At 46.8% G+C, this 25,455-nt stretch overlaps 1 protein-coding gene across 2 annotated transcripts in view; it reads left to right on the forward strand.

Moving 5' to 3' along the window:
- The window catches only part of GABBR2 (gamma-aminobutyric acid type B receptor subunit 2), a 3,493,747-nt gene that overhangs the window by 1,321,523 nt on the left and 2,146,769 nt on the right, over positions 1–25,455 (forward strand). The gene's annotated exons all lie outside the window — the stretch shown is intronic.

Genomic DNA, 25,455 nt, shown 5'->3' on the forward strand with positions numbered 1-25,455 from the left:
ACTGCCAATATTAAATTAAATGAAGGCGAAAGCTGTTTTTTTTGTATTTTTATATTGTTTTTTTAAATAATACAACTTTCAGTATTGCTGCCACGTGTAATGTTTGCCTCAGGATTCAGATTTTATACAGGGAGGGCATTTTTTGTGTCTTTGCTAACGGCGTGTGAGTGTGTGTGTATGTATACACACACACAGACATTACAAAAAATGGTAGAAGCAAAGGCACAAAAATACAGTCTCTGTAGTGCATGTAGTGAAATTGTATTTGTGGCAGGAAAGCATAGCATCCCTTTATAACTTGATAAGGGTATATACACAATATATAATCTCCCTCATCATCTTTAACTACAAACACACTTAAACTACACAAAAATATACATTTCGAAACCTATAACTTTAATTTATAATTTATGAATTCCTTTACATTATTAGAACTCGCCCAACTGCATGCACAGTGTATTCAACTCTGTAGCCACACTAACAAACCATGAAAGGTTTGTAACACCACCTACCTTCTACCAAGGAGATGAGAGAGCGAAAACTGCCACAGTTTGCTATCCAGTGGCTTATACAGTCATGGTTTTGAGTTTTATATAAATACACTAAGAGAATAGAATGTATATTTATAAACAGTTCCAAATAGGGACCCAATAACGAAGAGCAAGAGTGAGAACCCCCTCTAGCCACAGTCCTGGCATGGGGTTTAGGGATCTGTGTGCTGGAGTCCATGTTGCTTGACAACATTGTATACCTGTAACAAAATACCCCAAAATGAACTAGAATTAATCAGCCCTCTTGGTAAAATAGGGTAAGTGTTAAATGGAACAATTGAGGCAGATGTGAGAGCCTACGAAAACAAAGCGTCAAAACCAGATAAGTGAATTGAACTCGGATTTTAAAACCCCATGCTGGGACAGACCCCAGGAAGCAATGGAAGGGGTTTTGGCAGATACAGTACACCCCATCAGGGCACTCCACCAATGTAGAGGTGGGATAAACACCCGATTGCCACAAGGTGGAAAATCTCATGGTGCAGATCCTGTGACAGTAAATGGAGTGAACAGAGTATCCTTAGAAAAGTCTAAGGCACTGTTCTCCAAAATAAATCACAATAACGCTTTGAAGGGACTAATGTCCTCTGAAGCACTTCTGTTGCAGAAGACCAAGGGCCAAAGAGAAGTGCGAGGTGCCAAGACTGAGGAAACCATAGCCCAAATTTAAGAAAAGTGGCGCTACCTTATAGGCAGCGCACTCTTTTCTTGTGCCCATTAGCGCCCTCCAATGCCACCATATGTGCACCGTATTAAACATATGGTGCACCATGGAGAAGGTTAAGGACAATAGTGTTAACATTTTTTACTATTGTAGTGTATTGCAGGATTAGCGCCAACACTTTTGGTGCTAATCCTGCAAGGTACACAGGGTCCCATTAAAAATAATGGTGTGACCCCTTTTAACACCTGCATATGTTAAAATAGCCTCTAAAAATGGTGCAGTGGAATCTCATAGATTCCACTGCGCCAATTTTGCGGTCTTCCTGACGGGGAAACACCCTTCTTGCATACATTATGCCTGTCACAGGCATAATGTGGTGCAAAGGGTTACAAAGTGGCGCAATGCATGCACTTCCCCACCTCGTAAACCTGGCGCAGCAAATTTGGCCTCGAGCCACATTAGTGTGAAAAACAAATTATGCTAATGTGGCGCAAGGAGGTGCTAGGGCCTCTTAAATATGGGCCCATGTGTGCTGCCAAAGAGTCTTTATCAGCAGCTTGTGAGGAGCTAAAAGGGCAGGATAGCAGGCATTGATCTCTCCTGATTTCTAGTGCAACCCACCAGGAGCAACACACAGAAAACCCCATCTAAAAAGCTCAACAGGGCTAGAGAAAATTGCCTGTGTTCTATTCCCTCATTGGGGTTGGGTGGTCCTGGCAACTCCCTGAAGCTGCACAGCAGATGACAAGTCTACCACATCGAGATTAATTCAGCTGTTTGGAGCACTTTGTCTTCAAACTGTGCCCTTTGGCACCCGAGGGAGGTCAACACTCTGGGGGCATCGTGCAGAGGGTCACCCCACTCCACTACATGGGGCCCCTGGGGAATACCAGAGCCTCAAGAGTATTGTTGGATGCCTCCCACAGTGGTCTGGTCTGGGGAAGCACCTAGCTTGAGGAATCCTTCCTGTTCTGTCTTTAGGCAGGAGAACCGAGAACCAGTAAAGTATTTCTGTGTGTGTAGGGGGTTTGCTGTCAGGGGTGCTGTAGGCTCCCACAGTAGCCCCTTTACACATTTTAAATGACAACCTGAGTTTCCTAGGTTGAGGAATTAGTTATCCTGGAGGACTCTTCCAAGATTACAAGAACTGCTACAGCTGGGCTTTTAGCCTTATGCTCCTGGGATGAAGGGACATTTGTATTTTGATCCTATGGCTGCTTTGTAGCAAAGGTAAAAGTAGAAGACAGACAGACAAACTGCACAATATTTAAAATTGAAACTTTTATTCACAGTAGCAGTAGTAGCAATGAATTATTGGACACTGACATTGAAAGGTGGTACCATTCTAAAGCATTTTAATATTGATTTCACTTTGTTTTTACTTGATAATATTATCATTAATTATTGCTGTGACATCCTGACAATGCCAGTCAGTCTGACTTTTAATAGCTGGGCCCTATATGTTGCATTGTGTCTTATGGATTTATGGCTGCTCATGTGCAGACTTTTAAGTGGGCCCTTTGTGCACAAGGTAGAGGGCACATTTAGGGGATTAACTGTTCTGTGTGAGCTCGGCGGGGCGGAGCTAGCCAGACAGCAAGATGGCCGGCACACCGTGAGGCTCTTCTGAGGCTGGGGCCCTTTTTGTTCATTTCTCCGGTCAGGACGATTTTTTTCTGCTGATAGTGCAGCGGGGCAGCACCTCGCATTGGTGGCGTTCCGGCTGCGGCAATGGTGAGCTGGTTGCTGTGGCGGGGCTGTGGAGCCGGGCGGCGGAGACGGTGGGCCGTGTGGCGTGGACACACGTCGCGGGCCTTTGGCTCACGCCGCTTTGAGAGGGGCGGCGGTGCCGACATCTGCCGGGGGGGTTAAGCGGGGGGCCCAATTGGCGGTTACATCGGACCGCGCTTCCCCCACGGCTCCCGCGGAATTGCTGGGCTCCTGTGGGGGGCTGGGCGTTGCACGGCTTGGCCAGTGTTATGACCACGCGGGGCCGGCCTCCGCGGGGTTGCCCTGCGGGCCCTGTGGAGGGCTGAGCGTCTGGGCTGCATATGGGGCCGCGGCTGCTGGGTGTCGCCTGTTGGGACGCCAGGTCGTGCCGGCTCACCGGTTCCAGGTGTCTGCTGTGCTGTTGGCCCTGTGCCCGGGAGTGGACATGCACGGTGTGAAGTGAGGGGCTGCGGGCTTGTGGAGCCGGTCCCCTGGAGACTTGTGGCCCGGAGGCCTGAAGGTGTGTCTGGCTGCTGGGGGGTCCCTGGAGGTGTGGCGGCTTCCTGCTGCGGTTAAGACCCTGGGCTCCTCGTGCGGTGAGGCCCGTGTTAGGGACTGCTGAGTTACTTGGAAGTTGCGGCTGACGGCCCGGCGGACGAAAGGAGGCAACGGATCTGAGGCGAGCGCTTGGGCCGGAGAGACTGAGTTGGGGCCGGCTGCCAGCTGGCGGGCGAGGTGGACTGGCTGCATTGGACGTGCAACTGTGACCATATGGCGGCATCGCTGGGCCCCGGTTGCTTACCATTGGTGAGGTGGCTTGGTCTGGAGCTGGATCCAAGTTGGAGGCTGGAACAGTGCTGTCGGTGCTGAGGGCGGTTGACTAGCGAGGGGTACCCAGCGGTGCTTGTGGGCGCGGATGGTGAAGCTGGACTACGTTGCCAGGTTGCTTGCCGGTATTGGTGGTGAACAGCTGGTGGAGGGTTGTCAATTGCATGATGGGGAAGGCGGAACAGAAACAAGTGAGGCTCTCCTTTGAAGGGGGCCGGAAGAGAGGGGGATCACTTACTGCTCAGACTAAGGAGCTGGCGACGGGGGAGGGGTTCTCGGATGTGTCGGTCACAGCTATGTTTCTGGACTTGAAGACCAGTCTGGCGGGAATAGACGGGAAGCTTGACCATTTAACGGAGCAGCTAGATCGCATCAGAGCCCGGGTGGATGATCACAATTCTCGTATTGACCAATTGGAGGCGCGTACTTCAGGGCTGGAGGAACACAGCAGGATGAGCGAGAACAGTTGCTACGTATGGAGAGAGTGCTGGAGGTCATCCGGGCTAAAAACGAAGATTTAGAGGCTCGATCACGTCGCAATAATCTTAGACTGGTTGGCCTCCTGGAGTCCAGGGATATGGGCAGAATGGAGGATTTCATGGAAGGAATGCTCTCTGAACTTTTCCACGGCCAGCTGTCTCACTTCTTAGTGGTGGAGAGAGCGCATCGATCGCTGGGACCCCGGCCTCCTCCTGGGATCCCACCGCGCCCCATCATTATTCGGCTTCTGAATTACTGTGATCAGGATGCAATTCCGCGACTGGCTAGGGAGCGCCGGCCGGTAATCTATAAGAACACTGAACTGAGTTTCTTTCCAGACTATACTCCTGGCATGCAGGCTACGCGCAGGGCGTTCTTGCCGGTGAAGCACTCTATTGGCCAAACGGATGCTAGGTTTTCCCTTATCTACCCGGCGAAACTGAAAGTGCAACATGGAGGGACCCTACATTTCTTTACGGATCCGAATTTGGCAGCGAAGTTCGCCAAGACTCTTCCTCGGAATTCTGCGGTGGTGCCCCCGGGTGAACATGATGTGGAGCGTGCGTCCCTAAGTGATAACGATTGACCGGCAAGGGCGTTGCCTGCCTATCTGGGCAATTGAATATGCCGCCTGCATCCTGTTGTGGAACTATTTGCCGTCCTGACGTTGCTCCTACATTTGGGACCTATGCCCGCCCTTCCCTGTCCTGGTTAGGACGACGGGTTGGGTGGCTAGCTTCTCACCCTTTGGATGAGTCCTGATCTCATGCTTGGTTGGGTATATGTGGTTATTGGGGGGGTGGGCTTCTGCTTTGACCCGGTTGGGGGGTCTGCGTGGGTGGTGGTTGGGGGGTCGATTGGATCTGTTGTTCTATGTTCTTCTGATTTCTCTCTACTGTTTTCTGTGGTTGAGCGAGGGTGGGCGGACTGGGAGAGTGGCAGTGCTGAACTATGTTCTTGGAGAGGTGCAAGGATGACATGGGTGGGAGCGACTTTGATCTGTTGCCTCACTTGGAATGTGCGTGGTCTGAATGACAGGCGTAAGGTGCGGCTTATGTCGGCGTATGTTAAGCGTCAGAATATAGATATATGCATGCTACAGGAGACGCACCTGGTGGCGGCTACACTGCATTATCTGAAAGCAGGGTGGATTGGGGAATGTCACTGCTCCGTCTACTCGTGCTATGCCAGGGGGGTAGCGATTCTGATACGCAGGGGGCTGCAGTGGCGCAGTCACAGGACAATGTTGACCCTCATGGTCGTTATGTCTTGCTCAGTGGGACGCTGTTGGACAGGTCGTGTCGACTCGTGTCGGTGTATGGGCCCAACTCGGACGATCCAGAGTTTTTTAGTGAGGTCTGGCCATTGGCTGAGTCGCTGGGGGGAGGGGCTATGATTTTGGGGGGGGGGGGATTTTAATGTGACCCTTGACCCCATTCTTGACCGGGAGACCGTGGCTCGGGTGCAGCATACGGCGGCCGCCCGTGTTTTATCTGCGATTATGGAAGATGCGACGTTGGTGGACTTGTGGAGGATGAAGCACGCCGCGGAGAGAGAGGGCACATGCGTTAACTATGTACACAATAGTTGGTTGCGTCTTGACCGTTGGTTGGGTTCGCGGGATGTGGCTTTGTGGACCCGGTCGGCCGATCATTTGGCTCGCACGTTGTCGGATCATTCTCCGGTTAGATTGGAGCTTGCGGTGCCTGGCTGCCCTGCGCGTGCCTTTACGTGGCGCTTGCCCCAGGGGGCGCTTCGGGATGAGCTGTTTCGCGAGGAGATACGTTGAGATATTGTTTTATATTTTGAGGAGAATGCAGGTACGGTGCGGTCGGCGGGCAGGCTGTGGGAGGCTTTCAAGGTGGTCGTTCAGGGGATATGTATTACGAAGCAACACGGCGTGCTGCGTGCATTGCGGCGAGAGCTGGCTGAACTAGAGACTCAGATAGCGAAGCTGGAGTCTCGTCTGGTGGAGGATTGGTCTGGTGATACGCTGGTGGCTCTGCGGGTCGCAGTACCTCGTATGAAGAGGCGTCTCTGAGGGAGATACATTTTTTGGGGAAGTTTGCACGGCGTTACGGTCAGGGCGAAAGAGCCGGGCATACACTGGCGAATATACTCCGTAGGCAGTGGGCCAGCAGCTATGCTGCTGAGATGAATGACTCAAGAGGGGAGCGTGTGGTTGGCACGGATGAAGTTCCGAAGGTATTTACCACCTTTTTTAGGGATCTGTACTCTGCTCCTGCTGAATTGTCTGAGGAGGTGGCCCAGAACTACTTCTCTGAGATTAGTTTGCTCTGGTTTGATAGAGTGCACAGGGAATATTTTGATGCTCCTTTCACTGAGGATTCATAGTTTACCTGGAGATAAGGCCCCCGGCTTGGATGGTCTGACCCCTGCGTTCTATAAAGAATATGCTGATATCCTGGCGCCTCATTTGATGGAGGTGTATGTCGAGGCCTTGCAGAATGGAATCCTTCCGGCTTCTTTGCATGAGGCACTTATCGTTACGATCCTTAAGCCCAGGAAGGATCCATTTAGCTGTGATTCGTATTGCCTACTCTCTATGATTAACATAGATAAGTAGATCTTGACTAAGATGATAGCTGCACGGTTGCAGCCGCTGATGACGAAGCTGGTGCTGCCGGATCAGTCGGGGTTTGTTCCGCGACGGTCCACAGCGCACAATCTGCGCACGTTCTTCGCCGTTGTTGGCTCGGTCGCCGCTGATGACGAGGCTGCAGCGGTGTTCTTAGACGCTACAAAGGCGTTTGATTCATTGGTGTGGCAATATCTGTTTGTGCTCCTTGAGAGAGTGGGGATGAGTGGGCGCTTTGTGAACCGGATTTGTTTGTTATACTCGCAGCCGGTGTCCCGTCTGTGGATGAATGGCTGCGTGTGGGGTCCCTTCCCGGTGTCGCGGGGGATCCAGGCAGGGGTGCCCTCTGTCTCCGTTGCTTTTTGCGATAGCGATGGAGCCTTTGGCGGCTTTTTTGCAGTCATTAAGTTTCTGCACCGCTTGTATCACACTCCTCGAGGCTTGTGTGCTATGGGGCTGCGTGCAGATGCCACTTGTGTAAAATGTCACGCTCCGGACACTGGCTTTCTACATTTGGCATGGCACTGTGCGGAAGTACATGATTTCTGGCGGGAGGTTTTTCATGCGATTGAAGGGATGACTGGACTGGAGCGGACTCCCTCTCCTGTGCTGGCACTGCTGGGTAGGGTGGACAGGGTGCCGTTGATGGTGCGGAGATTAATGGGCATGCTGCTGCTGTTGGCTAAGCGCAGGGTTGCAATTTGCTGGGGCTGGGGTCGACCCCCTCGAGTCTCCGATTGGCTGCGGGATGCTGCGTTTTGTCAGGAACAACTGACAACTTATTGGGAATTGGCGCCGGAGGGCTCCAGGCCACGTGATATTTGGGCGCCTCCCCGATCCTATCTTGCGTCTGTGCATACTTAAGGAGCATTTCTGCTGACTGGACATAAATGTAGAATTGTCTGAGTTATCGATCCTGTGCATTGCTGTTGGTTGGGATGACTGCTGATGGTACTGTTTACTTCCTTCCCGGCTTCCTTGCTCTTCTCTGTTGATTGTTTCTTCTGTGTTCGCTCCTTGGGCTCGGCTACTTGCTGAGGCTGGTTCGGCTATACGCTGTCTACAAATGGACATTTGATATCACAGCTGGACTCTGTTTGCCAGAACTCAGTGGACTACTCGTGCCACATGGTATTGTGAGTGTCCGGAGATACTTTGTGGCTGTCTTAGGCTGTAGTTATGTTTATTTTAATGCTATGTGAGCTGAAGGGGTTCTTTTGTTTGTTTGTATGTTGTAAGCATAAATGAATAAATAAAAATAAATACAAAAACTGTTCTGTGTGAGCTTTCTTCAGTGTGCACTTCTGTTGGTTGAAAGGCCCCTAGAAGGTGTGACGATAAGCATTTACACCTGCCATTTTAAATATATGTGTACAGTTGTGTTCAGTATTTAGTAGTGTGTGTAACAAAGTAGTACTGAACGCTATTTGTTGCATTTCTGAGTGCGAAGTCTGTAGCCATGGGTACATCAGTAAACCTTGGACTGCTCTGCCTTGCTTCCACAAGTGTCAAGTGCCTAAAAGGGGTACTTGGTTCCCAGTTGTGTTCTACAGTGTAGGGGGCTAGGACACCAGAGTTGAACAGCCCCTGTTTCACACTTGAAATTGAGACATAGTACCCCTTAAGTGCCCTGGGACTCTCTGACCCGAAGTCCTGACACCCCTTCTTACTTACCTTTCATGCCGCTTGTAAGGAAATGCCTCCTTGGCATGGTTACCCCCTAACTTTTTGCCTTTGCTGATGCTAAGTTATGATTCAAAATAGTGCTGGGACCTTGCTAACCAGGCCCCAGCACCAGTGTTCTTTCTCTAAACTGTACCTTTGTCTCCACAATTGGCACACCCCTGGCACTCAGGTAAGTCCCTTGTAACTGGTACCCCTGGTACCAAGGGCCCTGATGCCAGGGAAGGTCTCTAAGGGCTGCAGCATGTCTTATGCCACCCTAGGGACCCCTCATTCAGCACATGCACACTGCCTCACAGCTTGTGTTTGCTGGTGGGGAGAAAATGACTAAGTCGACATGGTACTCCCCTCAGAGTGCCATGCCAACCTCACACTGCTTGTGGCATAGGTAAGTCACCCCATGTTAGACCTGACAGCCTTAGGGTGGTCACCCCTAACTTTTTGCCTGCCTCCCTCCACTTTTTGGACACTGCTTTTGCTGGCTTTTAGATTCTGCGCACTTTATCACTGCTAACCAGTGCTAAAGTGCATATGTTCTCTCCCTTTAAACATGGTAACCTTGGATCATACCTGATTGGACTATTTAATTTGCTTATAAATCCCTAGTAATGTGCACTATATGTGCCTAGGGCCTGTAGATTAAATACTACCAGTGGGCCTGCAGCACTGGTTGTGCCACCCACTTAAGTAGCCCCTTTACCTTGTCTCAGGCCTGCCATTGCAAGGCCTGTGTGTGCAGTTTCACTGTCACCTCGACTTGGCATTTAAAAGTACTTGCCAAGCCTAAACCTCCCCTTTCTCCACATATAAGTCACCTCTAATGTGTGCCCTTGGTAACCCCTAGAGCAGGGTGCTGTGTGGGTGAAAGGCAGGACATGTACCTGTGTAGTTTACATGTCCTGGTAGTGTAAAACTCCTAAATTTGTTTTTGCACTACTGTGAGGCTTGCTCCCTTTATAGGCTAACATTGGGACTGCCCTCATACAGTATTGAAGTGGTAGCTGCTGATCTGAAAGGAGTAGGAAGGTCATATTCAATATGGCCAGAATGGTAATACCAAATCCTGCTGACTGGTGAAGTTGGATTTAATATTACTATTCTAGAAATGCCACTTTTAGAAAGTGAGCATTTCTTTGCACTTAAATCTTTCTGTGCCTTACAATCCACGGCTGGCTGGGCTTAGTTGACAGCTCCTTGTGCATTCACCCAGACACACCCCAAACACAGGGTACTCAGCCTCACTTGCATACATCTGCATTTTGAATGGGTCTTCCTGGGCTGGGAGGGTGGAGGGCCTGCTCTCACACAAAGGACTGCCACACCCCCTACTGGGACCCTGGCAGATAGGATTGAACTGAAAGGGTACCTGGTGCACTTCTTAGCCACTCTTTGAAGTCTCCCTCACTTCAAAGGCACATTTGGGTATAAAACAGGGCCTCTGCCCTACCTCATCAGACACTTGCTGGAGAAGAAACCTGAACCAGAACCTGCATCCTGCCAAGAAGAACTGCCTGGCTGCCTAAAGGACTCACCTGTCTGCTTTCTACAAAGGACTGCTGCCTTGCTGTTGCCCTGCTGCCTTGCTGAACTCTTGCCTTGCTGCTGAAGTGCTCTCCAAGGGCTTGGATAGAGCTTGCCTCCTGTTCCCTGAAAAATTGACTGCACGCCAATCTGGAAAGACGCCGCTGGACGCGACGCCTGCGGTGCGACCGGAACTTCGACGCACGGCCTCGTCTGGACAACGGTACCCGACTCCAGAAAGGAAATCGATGCGACGCCTGCCGTGAGGGAGAAGATTCCACGCACAGCCCACCGGAACGACACGCAGCTGGAAAACAAGCCTAGGATTCCACGCACAGACCCCGGGACATCTGGTAATCCTGCGAACCACAGAGAGAGACTGTCCGCGCGCCGGAAAAGGACGCCCGACTTCCCCGCGTGAAAAACAACGACGCAAGTCCGTGTGTGCAGGGGAGAAATCGACGCACACACCATTTTTCCACGTATCTCTTCTTCTGCGGCCCTTTGCGGAGATTTTACACTTTAAACCAGGTACTTTGTGCTTGAAAGAGACTTTGTTTGCTTTTTAAAAACTTAAGACACTTTATATCACTTTTCAGTGATATCTCTACAATTTCACATTTCATCTTTATTCGTTTTGACCTGCATTTATCCAGATAAATATTATATATTTTTCTAAACACTGTGTGGTGTATTTTTGAGGTGCTATATTGTGTTATTGTATGATTTATTGCCCAAATACGTTACACATTGCCTTCTAAGTTAAGCCTGACTGCTCGTGCCAAGCTACCAGAGGGTGGGCACAGGATAATTTTGGATTGTGTGTGACTTACCCTGACTAGAGTGAGGGTTTTTGCTTGGACAGGGGGTAACCTGACTGTCAACCAAAAACCCCATTTCTAACACCCCTCTAGCAGGTCTTACAGCCCAAAGGCAGGGTGCACTATACCACAGGTGAGGGCATATGTGCATGAGCACTATGCCCCTACAGTGTCTAAGCAAAACCTTAGATATTGTAAGTGCAGGGTAGCCATAAGAGTATATGGTCTGGGAGTTTATCAAACACAAACTCCACAGTTCCATAATGGCTACACTGAAATCTGGGAAGTTTGGTATCCAACTTATCAGCACAATAAATGCACACTGATGCCAGTGTGCAATTTATTGTAATATACACCCAGAGGGTATCTTAGAGATGCCCCCTGAATACCAATCTGACTTCTAGTGTAGGTTGACCAGTTTCTGCCAGCCTGCCACACACCAGACATGTTGCTGGCCACATGGGGAGAGTGCCTTTGTCACTCTGTGGCCAGAAACAAAGCCTGTACTGGGTGGAGGTGCTTCTCACCTCCCCCTGCAGGAACTGTAACACCTGGCGGTGAGCCTCAAAAGCTCACCCCTTCTGTTACAGTGCCCCAGGGCATCCCAGCTACTGGAGATGCCCGCCCCTCCGGCCACTGCTCCCACTTTTGGTGGCAAGGCTGGAGGAGATAATGAGAAAAAAAAGGAGGAGTCACCCACCAGTCAGGACAGCCCCTAAGGTGTCTTGAGCTGAGGTGACTCCTACCTTTAGAAATCCTCCATCTTGAGTTTGGAGTATTCCCCCAATAGGATTAGGGATGTGCCCCCCTCCCCACAGGGAGGAGGCACAAAGAGGGTGTAGCCACTCTCAAGGACAGTAGCCATTGGCTACTGCCCTCCCAGACCTAAACACACCCCTAAATTCAGTAGTTAGGGGCTTCCCAGATCCCAGGAAATCAGATTCCTGCAACCTGAAGAAAGAAGGAGGAGTGCTGACCTACAAGCCTGCAGAGAAGGAGGAAGACGACAACTGCTTTGGCCCCAACCCTACCGGCCTGTCTCCAACTTTGAAAACCTGCAATCAGCGACACATCCGACAGGAACCAGCGACCTCTGAAGCCTCAGAGGACTGCCTTGGACTAAAGGATCAAGAAGCTCCTGTGAACAGCAGCCCTGTTCAAAACCAGCTACTTCTTTACAACGAAGAAGCAACTTTCCAAGACTGCACATTTCGCGCCGGAAGCGTGAGACTTCACACTATGCACCCGACGCCCCTGGCTTGAGATTCAGAGAACCAACACCTCAGGGAAGACTCCCAGGTGAGTAACCAGAGACTACCCCCCTAAGCCCCCACAGTGACGCCTGCAGAGAGAATCCAGAGGCTCCCCCTGACCGCGACTGCCTGTAACAAGGGACCTGACGTCTGGAACCAACACTCCACCTGCAGCCCCCAGGACCTGAAGGAACCGAACTTCAATGCAGGAGTGACCCCCAGGTGACCCTCTGCCTAGCCCAGCTGGTGGCTGTCCCAAGAAGCACCCCCTGTGCCTGCCTGCACCGCTAGAGTGAGCCACGGGTCCCTCCATTATTTCCTACCTGAAACCTGACGCATGCTTTGCACACTGCACCTGGCCGCCCCTGTGCCGGTGAGGGTGTGTTTTGTGTGCCTACTTGTGTCTCCCCCAGTGCTCTACAAAACCCCCCTGGTCTGCCCCCCGAGGATGCAGGTACTTATCTGCTGGCAGACTGGAACCGAAGCACCCCTGTTCTCCATAGGCCCCTATGTGTTTTGGGCACCTCTTTGACCTCAGCACCTGACCGGCCCGGAGCTGCTGGTGTGGTAACTTTGGGGTTGCCTTGAACCCCCAACGGGTGGCTGCCTATGCCCCAGGACTGAGACTTGTAAGTGTTTTACTTACCTCCTAATCTAACCTTTACTTACCTCCCCAGGAACTGTTGATTTTTGCAGTGTCCACTTTGAAAATAGCTTATTGCCATTTTCACAAAGACTGTATATGATATTCCTTTTATTCAAAGTTCCTAAAGTATCTAAGTGAAGTACCTTACATTTAAAGTGTTTACTGTAAATCTTGAACCTGTGGTTCTCAAAATAAACTAAGAAAATATATTTTTCAATATAAAAACCTACTGGCCTGGAGTAAGTCTTTGAGTGTGTGTTCCTCATTTATTGCCTGTGTGTGTGCAACAAATGCTTAACAATACCCTCTGATAAGCATACTGCTCGACCACACTACCACAAAATAGAGCATTAGAATTATCTAATTTTGCCACTATCTTACCTCTAAGGGGAATCCTTGGACTCTGTGCACACTATTTCTTACTTTGAAATAGTGTATACAGAGCCAACTTCCTACACCGCTGCAGCCAATTCTGCTTGCTTTTGATTCTGTAGGTCAAGAACAGTTTATTCACTGAAAGCTCTTCACACTGGTGGAGGCAGAAGTGCCAGCAGTTGTTCTCCCTCTTCTAAGTATGGTTGAGCACTACACCAAATGCCTGCATTGATGGGCTGCTACTAAGCTTGTAGTATTCTTAAAACATCAACTGCAATGGAGAAAAAAATTGATTATGTTCATATTCATGGACACAGCATTGTAAAATTTTAAAGCAGACATATTCGTGGTGATAGTTTTAACTATCAGCATAGTTTACTATAAAGTGCAGTGGGCAAGACTACTGGTTGAAACCTGGATAGAACATAGGACATTGCAATTAGGATATCTGTGACAAAGCATGCTATCTAAAGCACACAGGAACAGTAAGCTTTAGTCAAACCTAAAGAGATTTAAAGGGCATTTTATAGGGACTTTAGGAGAGTGCTCAAACACACAGAGCCTCAAGCACAGTATGCCAAGGAGCTTCCAGTACAGGCTTTCCTTGCCATGCCTCACAGCTGCATCTGGAGTGGACTCATAAACAGGGTGGAGCTGGGACTGACCCGACTGGGTGACCTCTATATAAATGGTATGGTAGTGGAGTTTGAGAGCCTGGGGGAGCAATGTGGAGCTCCAGTGAGCAATATCTAGCTCCATGGGACAATCACCACAACCATTTGACACTGGTGGCAAGCAAGGCCAACGGAACCTCAGACACACAGGAATCTTACAGTGCATTTATGATATCTCTGGAAAGCAGCATGCCACGTCACTTCTATACAAGGTGCCGCAGGGCAAGGTAAAGTAGGGATGGGTGCACTGAGAGACCACAGGGAACAGGACATGGGTGGCAGAGGAGTGACAGAGACAGGACTACAATATTGATGCAAACCCCCATGGTATCACTCTTCATGCGTTTTAATTTAATCCAGTAATAGTACCTACATAGAGCATATATCACACCAAAACGTGTAAACCTAATGTACCCAAGTACAGTTGCGAGTTGCCCTAAATGTGGTGAGAACAATGCTGCATTTATGCATATGATGTGGGGCAGTCGGCTTGACAGCCCTATTGAACTAGGGTGGCATAGATAGTATCCGTAGCAATGGGGAAAGAGATCACAGAAAATCTGGGATTATGCCTCCTAGGATGGCTCATTCAATGGAAAACAGAAGTAGTAACAAATAAATTCATAGATTTGGCATTCATACTTGCCAGACGTCAAATAACATTTGCCTGGAAAGCCACTGAAGGCCCTAACTTGCAAAACTGTAGCAGAATTCTGGAGATGGGTCTGTTACACGGCACCTCCACTGCAGTGAGAGGTTAACAGAGGACTGAGACCTGGGGGTGGGACGAAGCCTCAGATCAAATCCTGACCGACATCCCTTACTCAGTGGATTATAAGCACAGGGCAGATGGTGGGGAACCACCAGATGAGCACACAGAAGCGAGACAACTGCTATATATGTATTGTAATGCCTTTGGTCAAGGACCCTCCCCTAAAACACACTATAGACCGGTATATTTGACAAACTTCCCCAGCATGTACATCCTCCCTAACAGCATCTTTTTACATGATGCTACACTTTACACCGTCCCTAATTTGGATACTAGTTGTTCTTTGGTTATGTTATCTGCACTATCACACACCATGTTTCCCTTTGATGCTTGGAGAACAGTTATAGTCTATTATGGCTGTGTAAAGCGTGGATGCAGTCATACAGCTTAAGGCAACTTGGCAGGGAGAGGAAGAACATGGGTCCTCAAGTGTGATTTGTATGTTTATAAAACTCAAAAGAATACGTTTTTTCAACAAAAAAAAAATACAGGGTGGGGAAAATAAAAGGTACATTTTGAACTACATTTGGTCAGTAGTGGTAGTGGAACGTTAAAGGCATTTAAATACAGTGGGGCCTCACAGTGCTTCTGGGACTACATTGGAGGCCATTATTGAAATAAGAATCAGTCATTTAGCTGGAAACATTGACCATATATGGCCATACTGCAAACTTAGAAGCACTGCTTGGTTTGTGAAAGAATAAATACTGTGCCCACCTTTTCCTAAGAAGCCCACCAGTGCCACTGTTAAAGGCTGGGGTCGCTGGTTACCACGGCTGTCTTCTCTTGATTACATATCATGCCTCTTTCATCAACCACATACTCTCCCCACCCTTTTCCTTCACTTTTGAAGGTTGTTTTTCATCCCTTCTTTCTCCCTTTGCCACTGTTTTGATCATTCTGATGATAACAAATATGTTCCGGTCACCAAACAAGATTGCTGGTGGTCCCCACCTCCAACCACCAGCTCAAATAAGCACAGCTAAACGTGGAGCCAAATGTATGAACAAAGGTGGATTTTCCTCTGGCTCTGAATGGATTTTGAAGGTAGCTCTAAACAAACTGATAGAGATGGTGACATGACTTCCTCATACTCTCAGTGGTCTATGCAGCTAGGACTGCTCGAAGAGACTGCTAGCAGCATGACAAATGGTAACCGTAGGGCTAGACGACTGGGATATGTGAAAAGGGATCTGGGAATTAATGCTCAGGGTGGGAGCACTGGTGTCATCTCCATTTACAAGAACTGAAGTGAGCAAGTCTCGACAGGGATCTGGAAGTGATTTTTATTGCCACAGGTTGGGTGTAGGCTACCTGTCCATGGTAGTATGCCATCCTGCTCCAGCTCTGCACTACCATTTGACAGACTATGCACAGCATTTAAAATGGTGAGAAAGGTCCCAACATCTCGTGAAAGAAGCACCGCCTTCTTTTAGAATGTAGCTAGCTTTGATTGCACATACAGAGAAGTATATTCTCTCTCTCTAAAAATGCAAAATAATTAAGCTGATAATTTACTATAGTAAAATAGAGGTCACCATGAGCATGGATAAGGTTTCACAATGTAAAGAAATTTCCTAGGTAAAATAGACTCATATTGGAACCAGCACAGCTCAAGAGCCCTTGTGCACTTTTGTTTGTATTAACATTTCTCAGCAGTCCACTTTTTTGATAGGACAGGGTCAAAAAGTACTTTCAGGGGCATCTTTAGGAGGTTCTAATATTCAGGAATTTGCAAAGAACAAATGTGGCACTATTAATATTGGCCAGCGTTTGAAATGATTTTAAAATGCCCTATGTAGAGTTATTTGAGGATTTTCTGTCAACTAAATGTTTAATAATAATCCCATTAGTTCATTATAAAGGCTGTGGGGCCACGGACACTGCTCCAGATCTGATATTTTTTTTATTCCATGTATGGAATTGACTCATTTTCTTGTTTGCTTTTTTATCAGATTCTCTGCTTTCCCTCTCTCCATTTCCTTTTCTCTCTCTGTCTTCTACTCCTTTCTTTCACTTTCTCCCTCTCCTTATTCCGTGTCCATTGCATTTCCCACCTTGGATTCCTCTTCTCTAATTTACTGTTATATTTGGCCTCCCCTGACATTTCTCTCTTTCATTCAAATAGTTTTACACAATCTGCCTTTATTTTCCTTCCACGCATCAGTATTGTTGAAATACATGTGGGTAGTGTAAACAGCATGCATCTCCTCTATGTTGTGAGATATGCACTTATGTTTTTTCTACTGCCTCAATCTCTATAGCCATTGCCATATCAGGCCTACAGACACACAGCACATTTAGGCATATGTAATTCGAACAAAACTGCAAGTAGCAACACGGTGCGTTCATAGAGACACATATTGATGCACACATTTAAAAACACTAATATACATAAATACATTTTTAATTCTCTAGTTTATAAACCACCTCTTAGCCTAAAGAGCAGTCGTTGTACAGACGGTTGGAGATACAATTAAAACTAGGATAGAAAAGTATTAAATACACAAACAGATGAAATGCTAAAAACCATAGCTAATTGCCTTGAATGCACTCTTTCGCCTGCTCTCATACACACTTTTTATGATTGGTCTTATCTTTCGTCATACATTCGCCTCTTCAGCACACTGTGTGAATATAGACTAGTCACGTCTCCTCCCTGGGCCTCAGTTACGATAGCACCTAAAGTACAAATTCCTAGACATAGACTATCACACACACGAGGAGCTCTATAAATTGACAAGCACATTAATTATGTTTACTTTCGCTGCAGAAGTGAGCTGAGTCTGACCCCAGTAGCAGGTTTTATAACTTCCTCATAGTGCACTATGAGTCTGTGACAGCAGTCTGAATTGAGGTGGCCTCCTGGTCAGTACGGAGATACACTGGCAGAACAGCATATGCTCTTTGTGCTGGGAAAGATGGATTTGCTGTAGGTCTGAACTGAGGTAGCAGCAAAGTCTTTAGGAGTAATTATAACCAGCCTAATCACATCTGTTAGAAATGGGGTCTTTGGTTGGCAGTCAGGTTACCCCCTGTCCAAGCAAGGACCCTCACTCTAGTCACGGTAAGTCACACACAATCCAAATTATCCTGTGCCTACCCTCTGGTAGCTTGGCACAGAGCAGTCAGGCTTAACTTAGAAGGCAATGTGTAAAGTATTTGTGCAATAAATCATACAATACCACCATATAGCACCACAAAAATATACCACACAGAGTTTAGAAGAAGATATAATAGTTATCTGATAAGATGCAGGTCAAAACGATGAAAATGCAATAAATATATGTTGAGATAGCACTGAAAAGTGATATAAACTGACTTAAGTCTTTGCAAAACAAATAAATATCTCTTAAAAACAATAAAGGTCTCTTGCAAGCACAAAGTACCTGGTTTGCGTACAAAATCTCCGCAAGGGACCGCAGAGGAGTCGATACGTGGAAAACGGGGAGGTGTGCGTCGGTTTTGCCACTTCGCACACAACTTGTGTCGTTATTTTCCACGCAGGGGAAGGCTTTGTGTCGATTTCCAGCGCGCGTACTTGGTTCCTCTTCGGGTTGCGGGGTTTTCTGGCACCCCGGGACCTGTGCGTGGAATCCTGGGCTTGCAGAGCGAAGTCACTAGCTCTGCGTCGATCCAGTGGGCATTGCGTGGAAATTTCTCCCGCACGGCAGGCGGTGAGTCGATTTCTCTCTGGAAGTCGAGCTGCATCGTTCTGCGTCGGCTGTGCATCAAAGTTCCGGTTGCAAGTCAGGCGCTGTGTCGATCTTCTCCTTGCAAAGTCAGGCTGTGTCATTTCGGTTCAGCGTGCTGTTAATTTCTCACCGCAAGGCAGGCTGTGCGTCGTTTTTAGCAGGCTGTGCGTCAAATGTTTGCTGCACAAGGAGTCCAGTTGCAGAAGTGAAGTCTGTTTGGTCCTGAGACTTCAGGGAACAGGAGGCAAGCTCTATCCAGGCCCTTGGAGAGCACTCTCAGCACAGCCAGGGAGCAGCAAAGCAGCAGTCCTTGTCAGAAAAGCAGTCCCAGGACGGCCAGGCAGTTCCTCTTTGCAGGTCTGGTTCAGGGATTCTTCACCAGCAGGTTTCTTGTCCAGAAGTGTCTGTGAGGTAGAGTGTCTACCCCAAGAAGTGTCTAAGCTGGTAGGGTCAGAGACCCTGCTTAAATACCCATATGTGCATTTGAAGTGGGGGAGACTTCAAAGAGTGGCTTAGAAGTGCACAAGGTCCCCTTTCAGTTCCATCCTGTCTGCCAGGGTCCCAGTTGGGGGCGTGGCAGTCCTTTGTGTGAGATGGCAGGCTACTGTCCTTTGACATGTAAGTGTCAAGCCCTCCACCCTCCCAGCCAATTTTGAACCCATTCAAAATGCATATGTATGCAAGTGAGGCTGAGTATCCTGTGTTTTGGGTGTGTCTGAGTGAATGCACAAGGGAGCTGTCAACTAAACCTAGCCAGATGTGGATTGGAAGGCACAGAAGGATTTAAGTGTGGAGACATGCTCACTTTCTAAAAGTAGCATTTCTAAAATAGTAATATAAAATCCAATTTCACCAGTTAGTAGGATTTTGTATCACCATTCTGGCCATACTAAATAGGACCTTCCTACTCCTTTCAGATCAGCAGCTACCACTAAAATCAATGTATGAGGGCAGCCCCAATGTTAGCCTAAGAAGGGAGCAGGCCTCACAGCACTATAAAAACAAATTTAGGGGTTTTACCTTTAAATGCCAAGTCGAATTGGCAGTGAAACTGCACACACCGGCATTGCAGAGGCAGGCCTGAGACATGGTTAAGGGGCTACTTATGTGGGTGGCACAACCAGTGCTGCAGGTCCACTAGTAGCATTTAGTCTACAGGCCCTGGGCACATATAGTGCACTCTACTATGGACTTATAAGTAAATTAAATAGTCCAATTGGGTATGAGCCAATGTCACCATGTTTTAAGGCGACAGCATATGCACTTTAGCACTGATTAACAGTGGTAAAGTGCGCAGAGTCCTAAAGCCAGCAAAAATGAGGTCAGAAAAAGAGAAGGAGGAAGGAAAAATGTCTGGGGATGACCCTGCAGAAAGGCCATTTCCAACAACATCCATTCTGTTTTGGATATAACATATATCTATCTATCTGTAGACAGATGTATCTTTCTATCTATAGATAGATCTATGTATCTGTCTATCCACAGCTATCTGTCTATATATAGATATATCTATCTACATTTAGATCTATCTAAAGATAAAAGATAGATAGATAGACAGACAGACAGACAGACAGACAGACAGACAGACAGACAGACAGACAGACAGACAGACAGACAGACAGACAGACAGACAGACAGACCCCAGAGGCTAAAACAGCCCATTTAGTAGGCGCTGGGGTGGAAAGGTCTTCCTTTTTTTCATCAACCCTATTTTTTCAGTTTATTTTGAAAAAGCCTGAATAAACTTTACTTAAAACATAAAAAAGAAGTGAACAAGGCTCCTGTGTTTAAGGGATGACATGAGATTGCATGCACCTGTTATAGAGAAGCTTCTTTAATTAAAAATATCACAGGTCCAGAGCAAAACCGTAATATCACCAATGGAAACATGTTTCTTTGCATGTTATTACAACTAGCCACGTTGCTTTTCCTTTCTAGCTTTTGAAACGTCTACATTGTAAATAAGAGGAAAACTGGCCCTATGAGGAACCGTTTACCAGCTTGCATAACCAAATGACAGAATGTTGATGAGGATCAGTTATCATTTGCATGCTGTACCGAAATTTGACCTGCACCGTCATGACCAAATACCCCACTAAGGAAATTTATAGCAACCTTATTGAACCCTGTAACAAGTGCACCAACAAAAGACACACCAGGTATTTCTTGTGAAGAATAATGGGGCAAAGGGCAGCAAAGAGTGGAAATCCATGAACAGTTTTCAGTCAGAATATTCTCCATGCATTTTAGCCTATGTAAAGGCCATTACGGAACAAAGGAGAGAGACTGAGAGAGAGAAACCCATTGTATTGCATTGTAAAACTAAGAGAGTCCCAGTAGGACTTTAAAGTGTGGTAAGAGTTTGGTTGCTTATTTCAATAGCTCTGTTTTCTTAAAAAAAAGCCGTCATAAGGGCACACCAGATCTCGAAGGACGGGGAGGTAGAAGATTTCAGACGCAACATAGCTTGCAGAACATTTACCCCAGATGACATATTATGCTACAACAGTCAAGGAAGCACCCAGAAATAATTTTCACTTGGCTCTGAAACAGGGCCGGTTCTAGGATTTGTGGGGCCCGAGGCAGAATAGGAACACGTGAGGCCCCGATAATGTGCATAAGATTTAACCTCATAGGAAGTGGCATCTCCGGAAGTCTTATCAATTGACCGTTAACTATATGGCATTGTTGAAGCAGCTTACAAGAAGCTACTTACCTAGTGTGGATAACAGTAAAATGGTTAACATATATTTAATAATCCTATAATTTACATATATTGTAAATCTCTATGAAGTTGAAATACATTAAATTAATTAAACTTAGTTATTGTTTATTGAATGTGATGAATGAAAATGATGCACTAACTGGGCATCTTGACACTATGGAATGTCCAAAGGAGAGGTGCAGAGTTTGCTAGTGTGGAGAAAGGACAGTTTTAAGTGTTTTCCAAAATCTTAGAGTTACACCTTAGCTCAATAGGAAGACAGCTCCAATCCTGCACAACTAGAAAGTAGAAGGTCTGCCTCCAGTCAGGGCCATCTAACCTTTAGGATGGTACAGTAGTTTGGTTGGCACAGAGTATAGGATTCTGGAATGAAAGTAAGGAGTGCTGTAGAAAGAGAGAACATTTTTAATACAGTACTCAACGACAAATGGATAGTGCTTTGAAGATAGACTTGCAGACAGTGAAAAGCACAATGGGTGCTGCTGCACCCGACGCACTGCAACATTGCTGCTGTCTCTATTATGAGTCGGCGTCAATGTTGTGGGCTTTTTCACTCTAGGCCGGCAGGTGGAAACTCTGTTTCCGTCTTCTGACTCAGTGGGAAACTCTTAATAGCCCTCACGGTCAGGTCACCGCACTGGCAGCTTTCAGACCGCATGGCTTCAGCAGACGGGCGTTTACATTTGCCAAAGTCGTAATGAGGGCCTGAATCAGTATTTTTGGAGGTAAAGTTGAGGACATGAAAATAGGGTCCAATAGGGGCCCTTTATAATGTCTGCTGTAAATTACAACTGGGTCTAAGACTCAAGCAACCCAGTCTACTTAAAGTCCCGGTCTAGACAATTTTACAAGCTGATTCTGCTCACTGCCTGCACCTCTTGTCTCACTGCTGTGCTCACAACTATCTGCCTCCTCACTTTATTCAATTTGTTTTATCCCTTCTATTTACCTCTTCCTTTCCCCTCATCCTAGGTGAGCAGTTTCCATTGTGATGTCATTCTAGCTTTTGTTGTGCGCCCTGCAGGATATGCTGCTTCTCATTCATACAGGGGCATGGCGCACTTCACACATAATAGCACTTTAAGTACATGTCTAACTGCTGTTATCATCATGCAGATGCAGCGATTAGGCCCAGAGAGGAGGGCCAGCAGGAGAAATTGATAAAGAAAGAAAAAAAAAAATTGTGAGGGGGGTCCCCTGTGCCGTGAAACTCTAGAGTCCTTAAAGGTGTGAGGCCCCATGGCTGTGAACAGGAGCAGGGCCTTGGACAGCTGGCCACGCTACCTATGACTAGCAATGGCCCTGCTTTAAAGATGGCTCCACTCTTACTGTTCGACGTGTTAGCCCTCTCAAAAAGTTTGGTTCTAGTTGCAACCAGCGTTAAAATTGAGAAGTCCTACCATGTCTGCAACTTCAAAAGACCAAGCAACCAAGGATTTCCTAGAGCTGCTCTTCGCAAGAATGTGGGACATTTTTTTATTTGATATTAGAGTTTTGAAAAAGGAGTGGGGCGAGTGGGGTGGAGGGCGGACGCTGCGATACCTGAAAGTTAAGGAATTTAGGTGACCAGAGAAGAATGCCTGGCTTTGTCTGTGTATGCCACCAACAGATGAGCAGCGAGTACAGCAATTGCATAAACAAAACCAAAGAAACAAAACACATTTTCAGATGTGTTTTTTTTTTTAAATGTTCAAAGTGAATTGACGTGCACAAAATGCATATGAACAAATAGAATCAAACTCATCTTGACATTGTGGAGCATTTCCGCATACGAGTCAGACAAGAAATCTGATGGCTAGCAGCAATCCTCTTTCGCAGAAAGATGTGCCATGTTCTGTGCTCTATGCTAGAACCGTTTCCTCTGTGTAATCTGGTGGAAGGCTCCCATAAAGGATGGCACAATCCACAAAGGGTAGGAAGTTATAACCCCCTGCATTGTATAGGCTTGAGTGCGCAGGATTTTATTTAGATCCCTAAATTAGTGGTAATCCTTCACATTTCACATTTTGCCTTGGACTCCATTACGCCTCTCCAGGGAAAAGAGCTCCCAGGAGCACATGGGAAGGGCCCAGGGCTTCTCCTAACCACCTGCTCTCCTCAATATAGTGACTCTTAACTTAGTGGGCACATGCTTGCTGCTTCAGTGTTAAGAGGACAAGGCTTCAAAAGGCCTCAAGATAGTGTTTAGCATAGCAGTGAACTCGCTGCAAGCATCAAGGATCTTAATAACCTTCAATATAAATCCTGAATGGGCATACTCCTCTTGTCATAATTCCAAGGTTCATAAAATTAGTTTCATTTAGTGACATTGCATCTTCATTTACTCTAACATTGAAAAAATCACGTTATACTGTTTCTGGCTATGCAAGTATGCTTTTATAGTTAAAGCACTCCATAGAGCGAGTTAAGTTCATGTTGCTAATGGGTTGAGCACTTGCTGCAGTGGGGTGGTGTTGTGTGTGTGTCTTATATGTTACAGAGTCCAATCCTGGTAAGATTCCTCATAATATTGCCTACTTCCTCATCTCCTGCCTCGTCCCATTCCTTACTTTGGGATGTTTAACCTCATGAGATTGACCTACTCACCACCTTCTCAGCTTTCTACAGTTTCCATGCAATTAGCATAAGAAAATCACTTATAAGCCTTCCTCCCTCCATAAATACTTCCAGATGTTTTTCTGAGCAAGCCAGTCTCTTTCCTTCTGGCTTTTGTGTTTTTTGCTAGGGCACTGTAGACAATCTGCATTTTCTGCATGGTCAACCCATATTTGTTTGCCTTTTGCTGGACCCTATATTTTTACTGATGTTAGGCCCCTGTGCACCTTAACCCTACTAGCCAGTGGTGAAGTGCCAGTACTCCTTCTTTAAACATCATTGAATTTGCTTATTCCTAATTTGTATATTTAACTTACCTATAAGTCCCTAGTATATAATACAAGATGTACCTAGAGCTTGAAAGTTAAATACACTTGTGGACTGCAGTACCTATTGCACCATCCACTAGAGCGACAGCACAAACATGGATTCAGGCCTACCAGTGTAGCCTGATTGTAGCAGCATAACAATGCAATTTGATTTGTCAATATAAACCCTTTTGACCAGTCAAAACATCCCTTTTGTATAATGTCACCCCATGTCAGTCTTGTGCCCTAAAAGACATGTAGAAAAGTAGTGCTAACGTGTCCATTCAGTGACTAGCACTCAAAATCTATTTGTTACTGCAGCAGGCCTAGCTGTACCTAGAAAATTAAAGTTCAGATGAAAAATCCTAATACTGTCGAGAATGGGACCAGCTAGAAAAATAATTAAACAATTATTTTTAATAAATATTCAAAATTCAATTCAATGACAAACTCAGATTTTTATTAGCTATTAAGGGAAAGGATTTCCTGTCAGAAACTTGCCCTTTCTCTGCCTGAAGAGCCTGTAGGCTAATTTGCATTTCCTTTCAAACTTTTCCCAGGAGCTGCTTAGCATCTGGATGTATTTGAGAAAGGTGTGAAATTCTTCCCAGGATGCAAACAATACACTGACCTGAATACTCCTTTGAATGTCCCAGAATATGTAGGTGGGGGCTGTGAGCATCCATCTTGGCAATACAGTGTTATATCCCGCTTGGGTATGAAGACCAGATTGACTGGTTCTCTGGGTTTACTTATTACACCTTGGGGTGCATTTGAAAGGCAGAGAACAGAATGACAAGATAATTTTTGTGTATCTACCATCTGATTGCTGAAGGACCTGCTTTGTCCCATCAGGCTTCTATCTCTAGGTTTTACATATAAAACTGGGGCTGCACTTAAACAGAAGGAAAACAGAACGCCAAAACTATTCTTGTGTATGCACTCTTTGATTGTGGGAAAACCCTAATTTTGTTCGACTAGACTGTTGTCTCTGGGTTTACTAGGGGTACAGTGGCTGCCTCAAATTGGAATTTGGTGTTAGATGTGGGAGGACACTAGGATTACCATAGTGCACTCCCCACACCCGACCAGCAAAGCCCATGTTTAGTGTGGTTGAAGACTTGAAAATTCTCTAAGTTAGGAGGGATATCACTGGAAACCTAAGCTAGGGCGTGCCAAACAATGATTCCCATCCACTAGCTTGTGTTAGGGATAAATGTGGCACCTCCAGGCAACTACTTCAGTGCTCCCTGGGACCTGAGAAAGAACAGAAAAGGACTGGACCTTTTGTCTGCAACCTGAAAGGAGCTCTGAAGAACTTGACCTGCTCCCTCTCGTATTCAGGAAAAAGAAGAGGACTCCAAGGGGCATAAGGCTGACACCCTGTTCAAGTTACATTAAGATACATGAGGTCTTTCATGCAAATGCCCAGCTGACCACTGGCAACTGGACCTGGACTCGAAACTCCTGTTTGGCCTCTGCTGGACACCCAGGGAGTCTCTAAGTGCCTTCCATGAAGTTCTAGAGGGCATTAGAATTTTTATTCAGTGGTGGA

Source organism: Pleurodeles waltl, chromosome 2_2 (assembly GCF_031143425.1).
Source record: "Pleurodeles waltl isolate 20211129_DDA chromosome 2_2, aPleWal1.hap1.20221129, whole genome shotgun sequence".
NCBI classification, from domain to species: Eukaryota; Metazoa; Chordata; class Amphibia; order Caudata; family Salamandridae; genus Pleurodeles; species Pleurodeles waltl.